The 15,584-nt window shown below is 38.5% G+C and overlaps 1 protein-coding gene across 1 annotated transcript in view; it reads left to right on the top strand.

The window, feature by feature from the left end:
- The window catches only part of LOC139969971 (uncharacterized), a 480,181-nt gene that overhangs the window by 213,175 nt on the left and 251,422 nt on the right, over positions 1–15,584 (top strand). Inside the window, exon 2 of the mRNA XM_071975453.1 lies at positions 9,265–9,336. The gene's annotated coding sequence lies outside the window, so the exon portion shown is untranslated. The remainder of the gene's footprint in view (positions 1–9,264; positions 9,337–15,584) is intronic.

Genomic DNA, 15,584 nt, shown 5'->3' with positions numbered 1-15,584 from the left:
GTTTACCGGCACCATTAGAAGTTTTTGTACATGGTGACCTAGTAGGCCTGCATTAACCGTATATACGTATTCGTATTAGTTCGAAATCTCAAATTCACCAATATAGGCCCTACCGCCCTTACAGTAGCTCTTGATAACTGGACTAGCCTCACATTGTTTCTACATGTAGGCACACTTAGGGCTACATACTTTAACTTAGCCTGTATACGGCCTACACACGTATTTTTGACATCATGCGGCTCATGAGGATTGGTATGATCAACACTAACAGTGTCACATACATTCATTGATAAACGCAGACTACCATTCCGGTTTTGATCAGCCAATCAGAATCGAGGAAATAATTTCAGTGTCAGTTCAGTTTGGGAAAAATATATTCGCCACCCGGCCGCGAATTTTTTTTTCCCAAACAGGTTCTCAATTGTGTATAAATAGTCGCTCATGATTGGTCGGGAAAGTTACGTCATAACAATAAACCTTCACTTCTAGGTTATCAAAATGTCTGCATCCATTCGTTGCAACGAAGATATACCCGTTCAAAATTACCCGCAGCTTTTCGTAAATATATGTAGATGTGTTTGGAATTGGTTTAGACATATTGAGCACACTAGTATTGTATGATCTACTTTGATCGAAGATTTCTGTGAAGGCATTTATCGATAACATCGCACAGTGAAAGTTTCGTACAGGGGTACATAACACATGCGATATAGGCCTATATGTATTATAACTGTGTACACAGTGCAGTGACGGAAATACATCATACTGTAGCATGGTGGGCTCATAATTGACGCACTTAAGGATTTGATCAACGATTTCTATCAAGGAAAAATCAAAATCACTCAACTGTATGTGTTTTTCATATGTGTGGTTCCTCAGAAATGTAATGATCTCAATAGTGCCCCCCCAGTGAAAAATGTGGAGGGGCGGAAGTATCATTCCGCCCCCCCCCCCCGCTTCGCAAGTCAGAAAACCCCTTTTTCATTTCCAAATGAGAAAAAAAACCTCATTTGGAGCACCAAATTGCATCTAAGGCCAGGTGAAAACACAAAATTAAGTTTACAAAATGGAGTGGGCGTTGAAGTGTGCTATATTGCACCCAATCGCATCTGAGGCCACCTGGAAATGCAAAAAATTCCAGGGTCCCTTAGACCCCTCCCCAGGTCGGCCATCAGTCTTCAGCCCCCCCCACTCAAAAGTACCTTCCTACGCCACTGGACACATTCGTTGATAAGCTAACTGTAGTGAAGGCTTTACCGCTTTAGTATACATCCTTTGACTTTATATGCTGTTTGCTATACTTTGAGCTTCTAAGCTTAGACAGATCAGGTCCCAGAGAGTAGTGCTCTCCATGATATTGAGGAAATGTTGGTTATTTTTAGGGTGCACGATTTCCAAGTGCTCAAAAAAACGTACAAAACCGGGGTAAGGGTGTTAAAAGCTTAAAAATTCCACAATTTGGTCATCAAATAGCTGAAATGGATTCAAACTCATGAAATATGTAACTTCTTGACTGTAAAAAGTTTAGGTGGCTTGCTGTATCGTTGCTAGTAATAATTGAAGGTGCGTCAATTACGGGGGTGCGTCAATTATGAAGCCTTGACTATACACTAAACTGTTTGGCGTATATTCATTCACGGCTGAACTCGCGTCGTGAAGTTGATTTTGGGGTAGGCCTACCCATTCCACGAAACGAATTCCGATTTCAATAGAACGGCTGACGAATCTTGGATGACGTAAACACGAAACCGATAGAATGTAGCGAATGTATCATAAGTAAGGTCAACATGTTATCCAAGCATTAAAAGTAAAAGTTAGGGCGTTTGCAGGGAAACCGCGTAACAAGACTTTATTAAGTGTCAGTGTGTAACTCAGTGTATGTCTTCGAACTATCAAGGGTTTGATGCTGACGTCACGAGCAATCTCATTGGCTGAAAACTCCGTAATTGAGAACCTGTTTGGGAAAAAAAAAATTCGCCACCCGGCCATGCGCTGTACATTTTATAGGTCACGTGCATTTTGTTTGGTAAGGCACATATTAACAACTAACACACCCTGTACAACAAACCATGTTCTTGTACAAGTACCTTGGACTTTTATAAAGTTATTATATTGTACTAATCAATGAAGGAATTAAGGAAGGTACGGATAGTGCAATACCTGATAGCCAGGCAGAAGACTTGTACTCCAGTACCCTCCCATCAAAATATAAAAAAAAACATGTCATGGATTATGGCTTGTTCAAGAAAATCTACTTTTCATCGAAGCGTATATTTAAACAACAAGAACAACTATAAAGTGCTTAAACTCCGTAACGGTTGCCATGCTACAATTATTCCGTCTGACGTCACTGTGTCTATACTTCTATATTACAAGTATTGTCTCTTTGTGGCAACAAATTCGCATGAGTGGTTTCAATTGTTCAAGTTTATAAAGTATTTTCTGCATACGAAACTTACCCGACAACTAAGTTTGTAAAAGTACACTGTCTTCGCTATGCCAGATATTGTACACTGCAATATGCTGGAAGCAAAATGTCTTTAATGTGAATACAGTTATTGTTAGATTAATTTCTGCAAGCTTTAAATCCAGACCTACATAGCTAGGTCTTCTCAATTACTGGACATGTTCCCAACACTGAACTACGTTAATCCACACTGATCACCATTGCTTAAAATCTATAGTGTACACTTTCAGGGAGGACTGTTTCCACTGATGTGCTATCACTCTTGTCATAGACTAGTCATTACTCGAATTTTACGAAGATTATTTTTGTATCAGGAACGTAAATTCATGGGGTGGGTAGGATAAGAAACGAAAGAAACACGAAATATCCGACAGTACTGCAATGGTCAATGGATCCCCACCACGGTTCTGGGATACAAAAAAAGCCGTTACATTCGTCGTTCCCATGTGTATTTTTATGGAACTAGAAATCTAAGCAAGTAAGTAGTTGGGGAGAGACTAAAATAACGAAGTTTGTTTAACATAATTGCCAGTAAACGGTTTAGTAAAGGTATTTTTTTAAAAGCCATGATAACTTAAATCTCGTATTAGAAATTTAAGTTGAATGACTGTCACGCAAATTATGTTTATTTATGGATTATTTACACAGTCAAACCAAACGCTAAGAAAATAATCATTTTGTGTTTGCTATCAAGTGAATGATCGAGTTCTACTTTTCTAAGTTTTAAAGCAGCTTTTTGAGTCCTTTCTATGATTATCTCAACCTCATTGACCTTACGATGCCATAACGACATACATACCTAACTTATCTATTCAAATCTAACTTCAAATGGTGGTATAAAGTAGTATAATTTATAAATGTGAACGTTGTCTTTCTCGAAGATATTTTCCGTTAGGATCAAAATCAGCCCCGCCATAACATGAATAATTAAATTCTGTGAACGTCATTGAATAATGAGCTAAATAATGACTGTTTACTTTGCTGGCGTCGTAAGCAACCCAGAACATCAGAATGTACTACAACACTGTGCTCTATTTGTATATATTCTGTATGGCTGTGATAACGACTCAACTTTTTCGAATTACTGAATGAATCTATTTTAAGCAATGGCTCATTTTTAAACTTGTCAGCTATTCACTGATTGGTTGAATTCAAACTAGTGGATTTGGGGAACTGTATACGAATAATTTTAAATGAGGAATTTGTCAGAAGACACTCTACTCATTATCTGCAGAAGTCCTTAATTACTCGCCAATTGATGCTCTTGGCAGGGGAAAAACTTGGCTAATATCGTAGTTTGCTGTTTTGTGATGAATTTATGTAAAACCACTCGATGGACATGTCAATAGGGTGGGAAAACGGCGACAAAACGCAAATAGGTGCTTTAAAAAGTTATAACAACTTGCAAGCAAAATACTGATTACAGTAGTATCCCACCCCGCTGAAGAAGGCTACATGGGGTGGGGGGCGGGGAATTCGAGAAACATCTTTTCTGTTGCTGAGATATAAATGTTTGAGCTTAGTCATAAAAAAGAAAAGTACTGGTTGTGCAATAACCTATCACGTCACAACATTATGCACCTTAAATTGTCTTTGTTTTCTGTTATAACTGAAAGCGGCTTACGTAACCCTTAGTAGGGTAAGGTGACCAGACCTCCCTGATTTTCGGGGACAGTCCCCGATTACAGTGTGCTGTCCCCGATGAACAAGTGTCCCCGAAAATGTCTCCGATTCGTCAAAATGTTCAGGAATTTCGAAAATATTCCACATTATTAGTAAAATAATTGTATAAAAAAAAATTAGTCAAGTGTGCAGTCGCAGAACGGAACTTATAACCAGTATTTCAGGTGGGCCAGTGTAAAGTGGAAACACTGTTAAAATATGCTAGCTCGATCTAGCCTAGCACTCTTTCGAACGTATAATTGGCAACTACGGCGACACAACCACAATTATATTGTGAGCATAACCACTCACAAGCTCTCAAAGAACCACGTAAAGTAAGTGAATTTCATCTAAGAAAAAGCTACATGTTTGAAAATAAACTTGATTAAAACAGTGCTTCTAAGTATCCCCATTTTACATCTAAGACACCCCCTCCCCTTAGACCCCTCCCCATATCAGTCACGCAATAAATGTCCCTGGTTCCAGTCAGGAAAATATGGTCACCTTATAGTAGGGCCATATAATTTAGTAATTTACAAAAGTCGTACCTATCGACCAACTCTCTCCGCGTTCCATACGCATATGACTTGTGATAAATAACTGAATTATGAAACAGACACAGCAGACAGGCTGTTATGCGTATTATAGTATAATAATGACTCGGATCGTGTCTCGAAAAGTTGGGGGTTCGTGGACAACTGTGACATCCACAGGGGGTTCGTGGGGGGAATAAAGTTAGGAGAACCCTGGTTTAATGTTTAAGCAGCGGGGTCCTTGGTATGTGCGATAGTCTGTGTATCTAGGGGTATCAATGTATTGCTGGCTGGAAGAGAGTTGGTTCTTGCTGCCGGGGTTTATGTTAACAGTCTGGTGGACAATTTTTGTCTCTGAACTTAGTATACGGGGAAGTACCAAGAGACGGATATACCGTGGGGCGGGGGTCAGCTCATTTTTGTAGCAGGGTAGAGAGCGATTCGGCTTGTTATTGTTTTCTGATATGTGTCAATGCTATCGGATATGTCGTAATTGGTCAGATACTCGTGTATAGGCTTCTAAACAGTTACGGGTCGTTTATATTGCTATGCGAGTAGCGTTTTTATATATTAATTTGGTATACATTATGAACAAGTTGCCAGGCAGAATCCTTGCCGAAGTTTATAGCGTTTGTCAGAGGCAATGTTTTCAAGGTTATTTTGGGGCTTCTGCAAAAGACATATGGATCGGATTGATGCACTCTGCAGCTGCGCTGCGCACACTGCTTGTGCGGTTACAAGGCCGTTGCAGCGTAGGGTTCACGGGCTGACGCGGTCCATCGTTAGCTGCGCTGCGTTGCCTTTGACGAATTCATCATTTGCTGCGCTGCGTTGTCTATAGCGCAATGCCGACAGTTAAACGCGCTGCTAGGCAACTTGCGCATTACAGAATAGTTGTGCCGGGATAGGGTTAGTTTATGTACGTTATCCGTGTGTCGTGTTTTAGTCGTTGGGGTATTCCTACTTATATATATTTATTTGTTTGTCACACTGGGAAAGATGTACTACAGGTACAGTTTAAAAAGACAAGTATATATACCTATAAATCTCAGGATGCACTGTTAGTGTATTTTATTCAACGGTGTTCTCGATTCTATCCCTACCACCCCCCCCCCCCTTCCCACACACACATTACTTACCACCGACTACGCTACAACATAACTGGAACGGACGGCGTTATAATACATTCAATGAGTACTACAAGCGTTCAGTGTCACAAGGGGGCACGTCACGGGGTTGGAACGTTTTTTTACGCGATTCTGCATTGAAATATTTGGTCAAGGTTAACGTATACGACGATGGCTGAGTAATTGTCGGGTGGCTCGTCGACAAGTACAAAGGAGCTCTAGTACTTGATCCAAGCTAACACTTAGCTAGGCAAGGACTTCATAGTGCGATGACAGTATGTGCTTTAAGTTCTAAATAGAACCGTTATAGTAGGTTCAATTTAGCGAGAATCTCATTGAACCGTACCCATATGCAAAGTGCGTGTCGTAACCAAAAAGCGTTACTTAAAAGAGGACGATTCTAAAAGGCGTTATCAAAGCTTTCACGTCATCAGTGTATACAGTATATAGTAACTGACGTTTCCCTACTAAAGTATATGTAGTATGACCTCTGCCTCGGTTGGATAATTATGAATAGATTTGTTATGTTACAACGTTTACTGAAGAAAGGACCCATATTTTAAAGGTTTTTTGTAATAAAAGTAAACAGTATGTAAGTGTGATACAATTACTCAAATCAGAACGTATGGCACATCAGTTGTACGACAGGTTTAACACGGCGATCACGGTAATACACGAAGTAGTGGATGTGTTTCACCAAATAGCTTTGTACATCGGATTGATGTCTGCACAATTTGGATATATTGACTGGGTTTTTGTAAAGGAATTCCGATACAGTCACATTGTCCTTAGATTGAAAAGGCTTGATATATTGCTATGGCATTGTGTTCATCACCTCTTCCAGAAACAAACAGTTGGAAATCACCTCCCATTCCAGGACCATTCGACACCAATAATTCAAGGATTGAATATAACAATAAAGAACTCCCATATTATTGAAACTAAAGGTCGTTGAGTCAATGTTATTTACACCAGAACAAAGGACATCCAATTTAACCACCATTAGGTGAGTAAATAAGGTTAATAGATTGTACTAATAAATGGAGGAATTAAGTGAGGTGGGTATAGTGCAAGACCTGGTGACATAGAGGGAATCCACCAGTGGCGGAGCGTCCATACAGTCAGGGGGCGGATGTCCCCCCCCCCCCTTGACGGACTCAAATGGACTGCTGGCGCTCTTTTCAGCTTTTTACCACTTTTTATTTATTCGCGAATATTGACTTTTTTATTGCGCTCTCATCTACCTATTGACATTTGTCACATTTTGTTGGCGATGACACCTATTTATTCCCGTTTATCTGCAAATTAACAAGGCCAGGAAAGGGTCATTTCCGGCGATCTAGGGAGTACCTTTACTCAAAAAATGTCGGTATACGCTCCGCGCCAACCTGGGGTGGCGCTGCGCTTAGATAGTGTTGAACACCCCTACAGACCATTCTCGCCCCCCTTGACCAATACCCCTAGCTCCGCCACTGGAATCCACCACTCCCCGTACACACACACAAAACAGACACGCTAGACTGTATATAGACCCCATTTAGTGTCAATTTGTATCTGAGTTGTTCCATTTTAGGTGCATTGTGTGTATGTGACTTGCATTTGCTGTTGATTTTGAACTTTTAAAATTAATGTTTAGAGTCGAGGATTAATTCGCATTAAGTAGAAGCTCACTATGCAGGTTATACCTAAGTACCTGCGACAAAAATAAAGGATGAATGGCACATTGCTACGATCCGCATGTAAAATATAGTTTTACTTTCTGAGAAGGTACCAGATATATGACGAATATGTGAGCATGCGTACATGCTGTAAATACGGTGATACGACCTTAATCGATGTTGGTGACCATATAGCCATATTGGCCCTTCACTATATTGATATAGCGGGGATATTTACATGTGGCTCAGGCGACGAATATATTGTATTCCAGAAACAAAACTAGTTTAACGTAAGATTCCAGCGGTACGTTAGAGTTATAACTTACATACTTATAGTAGGTACTAATTGAGAGGGCAAAAATTGAATAAAAAAATTCTTTATGTCTTTTTTATTCAAAACAAATGTTTACAACCTTCTATCATTTAATAAAAAATTCTTCCTGCTAAGAAGGAGCATAAGGCAAGGGGTAGAGGAGATGGATGGAATGGAAATAACACCGTTATCTTGCGTATGTATTATGCACAAGCAAAACAAAATTTCTCAAATAGTAGGTAACATGAGCTTTAGCAGCGTTGCTGCTCTTGTTTTAACAATACAGCAATCCGTACACAATCCTACGAACATCTGTGTGTAGTCATTGCATGCAACCAATGTATGGTTCATTAATTTTTACAGTGGTGTGTAATTCGATATTTCGGCTACTCTACATACGAAGTTTTATGCTAGACAAACTAGAATAACAAACCTCCATTTCATTGTAGAATAAATAGAATTCTGATAAATCAGCTATAGCAAAATATTATCTTCCTAATGAAAGTAAATACCAAAACTGAAGCATTCATGCCTTATTCACGTTGTATATATTTATCATCTTTTTCAAATCTCATGTTTCTTGTTTTCAATTATATATCTCTGATCTTCCAAATAAACGACCTTGACAAAGCGTTTTGCAAATGCGATACCGTATCCATAGTAACTGTCATTTTAAAACGCAAAATGAAATAACGCGGATGCTATAACACCAAATTTGCTAAATTATCTTTGAACTTCAATCACCTCCACCGCCAAACCCCACACCATTCTACCTTTAGATTTAACTCCCGCCATTTCCACGAGTCTCCCTGGCGAAATAGTAGAACAAATTGATTGTATACTTCAATTGATGGAACCTCATCTGACATATTTACCCCTGTTTAACCCAAACCACCCTCCTCCTACCCTGTTCTCCCGGTAACCCTCATTAAATGTTCACACCAAAGTACATTTTTCAAAACGTAAGATGGCGATAAAACAAATAAATGAATTATAAAAAAAAAAAAAACGAAAATCAGTTTGCTACCATTTGATCGTTATTATTATTGGTGAAGCAAGATATGAAAACCTCTTTATCAATTCTCAGCACATTCAAACTTTATACATTCCTTACATATCTTTGTCACTATATTTTTCGATCGACTCGATTTTACCTGATAATATCCGGGATAGTCGTGCATATAGAGCTTTACGTGCACTTAGGTGTGTTTTACTGACAAGTCGCAGCTTTTCTACCGCAAGATATGGTACAGAATGCTTTAATTACTAGAAACTATTTCAATGCATTTCATGTTGGTTGCGTCAATACTAAGGCCAGGGTAACAAACTTTCAACGGCTGAACGAACACGATCACGAACAAGATGTCAACATACAAGTAACTCTTTATACTATTTACAGCTTTAATATTGTTAAATACCATTAGAACTACGTTTGGTTTTTCACCAACGTAGGTTGACGCCACTTTCTTTATTATATAATTTCAATTTTTCTATCGGTTTACAGATTCCATCGCTTATGCGAGAAGTGTTGATCACCCCAGTCTTATTGGAAGTATCTGGCAGAAATATCTTAATGGTAAGTGAAGCAGTTAATGCTATATTAGAAAATGTATTTAGTAAACGAACCACAAATGTGGAAACGTTATCTTTTCTGCTATGTAGTTCTGCTATGATGTGTCTTATGGTGTGGTTTTTGCCCACATCTACTAGATCCTGCTATTAAATTCTTTCATTTAGCAGCGTACTTTCTCTATAAATGTATTCAGTTATCTTTCCAGCAACGCAAAATGCGTTGGCTTTCAACGAACATCCATGTCGGAAAGGAAGTCTTATAAAGAAAAGCAAATGTAGTTGCCAATACAGAATATTCACAAAACAGGAAATTTATAATATTTTCTAATAATTATGAATATGTTAACATTGCCCAAATATAAAAATAAATGAAAAAAATGGCTTCTGATCTTTAGTTTAAGAATATGTTGTGATGACGACCGTTCAATTAAAATGTAATCTTTATATGTTTATACATTAGCTATTTTGGTAAAGTATCAAATGCTTTTATGATACAGCTACAGATAGATAAATAGATAGATATGTATATAGGTAGGTAGATGAATGGATGGATGGATGGGAATGGATGGATGGATAGGATGGATGGATAGGATGGATGGATAGTATGGGTGGATATGATGGATGAATATAATTGGATGGATAGTATGTATAGGATGGATGGATAAAATTAATGGATAGAATCGGATGTATTGGATGGATTGATAGGATAGATGGATAGGATGGATAGGATAGATGGATAGAACGATTGGATAGAATGGATAGGATAGATGGATAATATGCATTCATAGGATGGATATAAGATGGATACGAGGGATAGGATGTATAGGATGGATAGGATGGATGTTTAGCATGGATGGATATGTTGGATGTAAAAGTTGAATGGGTAGGATGGATGGATATGATGGATGTATAGGATAGATGGATATAATTGGATGGATAGTAAGTATAAGATGGATGGATAGGATGGATGGATATGGTGAATGGATATGATGGATAGATAGGATGAATGGATAGGTTGGATGTATATGTTGGATGGATAGGATAGATGAATAGGATGAATGTAAGGAATACGATGGATGTAATTGGATGGATAAGATGTATATGATAGATGGATAGGATGGATGGATGGATGGATATGATGGATGGATATGATTGGAAGATAGGATGGGTAGATAGGATTGATGGATACGACGGATGGATATAATGTATAGGATAAAGGGATACGATGGATTGATAGGATGGATAGTTGGATGGATAGATAGTATTGATGTATAGGATGGATATATATAATTGGATGGATATGATGTATATGATGGATTGAATGGATGGATGGATAGAATTGGATGGATAGGATGTAGGATGGATAAAAAGAATGGATGGATAGGATGGATGGAATGACATATGGATTGGATTGATGGATGAGATGGAATGGAATGGATAGGATGAATGGATAGGATGGATAGGATTAAGATGGATGGATGGATAGGATGGATAGGATAGATAGGATGGATATGGTGGATAGGATGGATAAGATGGATTGATATGTTGTATATAATAGATGTATACGATGGAAAGGATGGATTTATATGATGGTTGGATTGACAGAACTGGTGGATAGGATGCATGGATAGGATTGATAGGATAGGATGGATAGGAATGATCGGATGAATTGATACGATGGATTGATAGGATGGATATACATGATGGATGGATAGGATGTATGGACAGGATTGATGTATAGGTTAGATGGAAATATATGGATATATGAGATGTATAGAACAGATGCATAGATTCGATGGATTGATAGGATGGATAGATATGATGGGTGTATAGGATGGATGTATAGGATGGATAGGATGGATGGATAGGATGGATGGATGGATGGATGGATGGATGGATAGGTTGGATGGATGGATGGATGGATGGATGGATAGGATGGATTGATAGGATGGATGGATAGGATGGATGGATATGATGTATGTATATTATGGATGGAAAGGGTGGATAGATAGGTTGGATACGATTTATGGATAGGATGGTGGATATAATGGATGTATAGGATAGATGAATTGGATGGATAGATAATATAAATGGATATGATAGATGGATAGGATGGATATATAGGATATGAGGATACGATGGATAGGATGAATATATATGATGGATGTATAGGATGGATGGATAAGATGGATAAGATGGATTTATATGATGAATGGATATGATGTATAGGATAGATGGATTCGACGGATTCGTAGGATGGATATATAGGATGGATAGATAGGATGGATAGATAGGATGGATAGGACAAATGGATACGATGGAATAATAGGGTGGATAGATAGGATGGATATGATGGATGGATATAATAGATAGATAAGATGGATAGGATGTGTGGTTAGGATTGATGGATATGTTAGATATGATTGGTGGATAGGATGGATAGAATGTATAGGATGGATCCATAGGATGAATAGGATAGATATGATGGATGGATAGGATGGATGAAAATGATAGATAGAGTAGGTGGATGGACGGATAGGATAAATATGATTGATGTATATGATAGATACGTAGGATCGATGGATAGGATGGATAGATAGGATGGATGGATAGGATGGATTGATACGATGGATGGATAGGATATATAGGATAAAGGGATGCGATGGATTGATAGGATGAATATATAGGATGGATATATAGGATGGATAGTATGGATTGATAGGATGGATGAATAGGATGGATGTATAGGATGGATGGATTGGATATATAGGATACGATACATTCATAGGATGGATAGATAGGATGGATTGGATTGATGGATAGGATGGATGGATAGGATTGATGTATAGCATAGATGGTTGTTTGGATAGATAATATATATAGACGGATATGATAGATGGATAGGATGGATAGATAGGATAGAGGGATACGATGGATATAAAGGATGGATGGATATAATTGGATGTATAGGATAGATTGATATTATGCATTCATAGGTTTCATAGTGTTATGAAATAGTGATACCATCTCTTTGATGTTACCGAAACACTCCATCGAGACACCTTACAGGCCTCTTATGTATTTAACTAGGTCATGGATTCAGTTTTCCCACGAGAAGTTTTTAACTATCTTATTGAATCTTGGTACAGGGCCTTTTCCCAAAATAGATTCCATTATGTCTGTGGAACATTCGAGAAGGTTCTCTCACGTGGTATGGAAGTTTCCATAGAAAGGGGATGGACTTCCAAACTCCCAACCAATCAGGGCAGATCAGTGCCAGCGCACTTATTTTTATATCATTAGGTTAATACAGGATGGTCAGTTTATTGGCTGCCTACTGATTATGCGCAGTGAGATTTTATGGAAGTAAGGTTTAAAAGTAAAAGGAGGCCGAAAGTTTTATCACTCCGTCAGCAAATTTATCACTTGGTCAGCAAATTTATCACTCCGCCGAAAGTTCATCACTCCTAATTGTTTAATTGACGGAGTCAAGTCAAGTCAAATCATTGTAATTTAGTTTTATTTGTAAAGAGAATCGACAGAGAAGAAATTATACCGAATCATTAATCAAATCCGATCTTGTCAAATTGTTTTTCTGTGAACTCATTGTTTTCTTCCGTTCGAGACATCTCCTGAAGAAGCATAAATACGGCATCAAGATATCCCAGTACCTTTCTATCGCGAGTCCCGATATAGTTTTACTATCGGAGGAAGCGGGCTCGTCACAATATTACATGGTGGAGATCGGTTGCTTTCTTCAGGAACAAAACAGAACTGAACATTTTCACGACCTAGCCTAACATACACACTCTACGAGGGAAGTCAGCCTATACTAGCCTAAGCCTGTACACCGGAACCACACTAACGTTGATCGTACACTAACGTTAATCAACCCAGCATGCAGTTCGCGTTTGAACATTCGCGCAACTAGTACGTAGAATACTACAGCTCTAAACATCAGAACTGAACATTTTCGCGATCTAAGCCTAGACTCTACCCGATGTTAACGGCGAACGAATTTGCAGTATACGAGATGTAGGCCCACCTGCTACTGCTACTACCTGCCGCTACTATACTAGCCGAGGGACTTCAATCATCGTTTGCAGTACCAATACCAGTTCTTCGTTAAACTTAAGGGTGAGTGAAATCATGCCAATTTGTATCCCAACCCCTATTTGAGATCAGAGTGTACCGTTAAGTTATTTTAATCGTGTCCATGTATTGAATATTTGTTATTTGTATTTAATTGCGGTCGATAGTGTGTTCAATTAAGTATAGGCTCATGTTGTATACTCATAACTAGCCTAATTGTATGCGGCATAATGTCCGTCAGTGAACAGGAAACTTCGACCTCTGTTAATGTTATGCAGAAACATAGGCCCACTGATTTTTTGCCATCACGATTTCAGGGTGATGTAATTGATGCAGATTTAGCCGAAGCTCATTATTTGGGATTTGAAGATTATTTAGAATTGCATAAATTGCCGTCCCAAACCCCCCCCTGTAGAGGAAGAATTAAATGAAATATGTCGCATATTTAAGCGAACACTTAAAGGCCAAGCCAGACTCTGGATTGAAAACAAAAATTTTTCAACTATTGCTGATCTGCGCAAGCAATTCCTTGCTCGTTTCAGTCCAGGCACTTCTCCCTACGCTAAATCACAGGCATTTCATGCATTAAGCTATACGCCAGGTGATACAGCTCAAGCTCATTTGGCCAAAATTTCCAGAGCTGCAGCACAATTAAGTTATGGCGAGGACCAAATTAGAGATAAATTCATCTCGACCCTGCCTTTTCAATGCCGCTCAGCAGTGTTAATGTCTGCAACACCACAAGCAACAATTGCAGACTTGGTCATGAAAGTACAATGTTATTTTGACTTACAAATCCAAAGTCAACCCACAGCTTCTTCCGAACTATTTATGGCAATGCACGACAAAGCGTCTTCTGTTCAGACTCCTACTATTTCTGCATCTTCTGAGATACACGAGTTGTGTACCAAAATTCAGGAATTAGAAACCAAGTTTGATCAGTCACGTAGGTCAGAATCGCAAGACAATCCAAAAGATATGAGGCAAAGATATAGTTCTCGTGATTCTCGTGGTCCTAGGACAGGTCAGAATAATAACAGGAGAAGGTTACCATATTTTAATCCTTCAGTCACATGTTACTACTGCCAAAATCGAGGTCATTTTGCACAATATTGCCAAATTCGCCTAAGCCATGAAATGGAGGCTAAGGTAAAGAGAGTACCAACACAGAATTTTCAGTAGGGAGCACTTATGATTGCACTCATCATACAGTGACTCCAGACAAAGTACCAAGTAAGGAAAGATCGAAACGAAAAGCAAATAATATTTGGAAGAATAGTAATATTCCTAGTTCTAGATATACAGGGAACGACCGTAATGTGGATATTCAACTGGACACACGTAATTTTGTAAGAGGTACTTTACATGATGGTAAAGGAATTTCATTGTTGTTTGATAGTGGAGCAACACGCTCTATCATTTCTTCTTCTACAGTGCAAAATTCAAAGTATTTATCCTCTATACAACCAGTCTCAGTTGATGTAGTAAACCTAAAGTTGGGTAATGGTCAGTTTATTCATGCGTATAGCACGATAACATTTCAGGTCAAAATTCAGGGTCATGAATTTCAGCTTTCTGCTTTAATTGCTGCAAACCTGACAGGTATTGACTTAATATTAGGTAGTCCAACTCTGAAGGAATTGAATGGATCTTTGGACTTTACCACAAATTGTTTTAGAATAAAACAAGCCAAAGTCTTCCTTAGGCCAGTGCAGAGATTTGTTATTTACCCAGGTCAGCAGAGATACATTACTGTACAGGGACGTCTTCCACTATATGCACGAAATGCAGATGTGGTTATAAAACCGTTTCCTCTAATATCTCGTATGTGTCCATCACGAATGTTAGTGAAAATGCATAAAGGTAGAACAAAGATTCTACTAAGGAACATGGGTAACCAGAAATTTTGTCTGCATCCTTCTCGCACAGTGGCTCATTTGGATTTAGCAGATATCATTACGGTCACAGAAGACATACCTACTGATTCTCTAGATTTTCTAAATGTCATGAGAGACATCGAAAAACCGTCTCTTTTTCGAACCAATTCTGACTCCAAAGAGAATCGTGATGAAATTACACGATATAATTTACATCGTTATCCACATTTGACAGCCGATGATCCCCTGGTTTCCAAATCCGAACAGGAGATCATGAGAGATA

This window comes from Apostichopus japonicus, chromosome 7, assembly GCF_037975245.1.
Source record: "Apostichopus japonicus isolate 1M-3 chromosome 7, ASM3797524v1, whole genome shotgun sequence".
NCBI classification, from domain to species: Eukaryota; Metazoa; Echinodermata; class Holothuroidea; order Aspidochirotida; family Stichopodidae; genus Apostichopus; species Apostichopus japonicus.
Note: the sequence above shows the minus strand (reverse complement) of the source record. Positions and strands in the feature narration are given on the sequence as shown.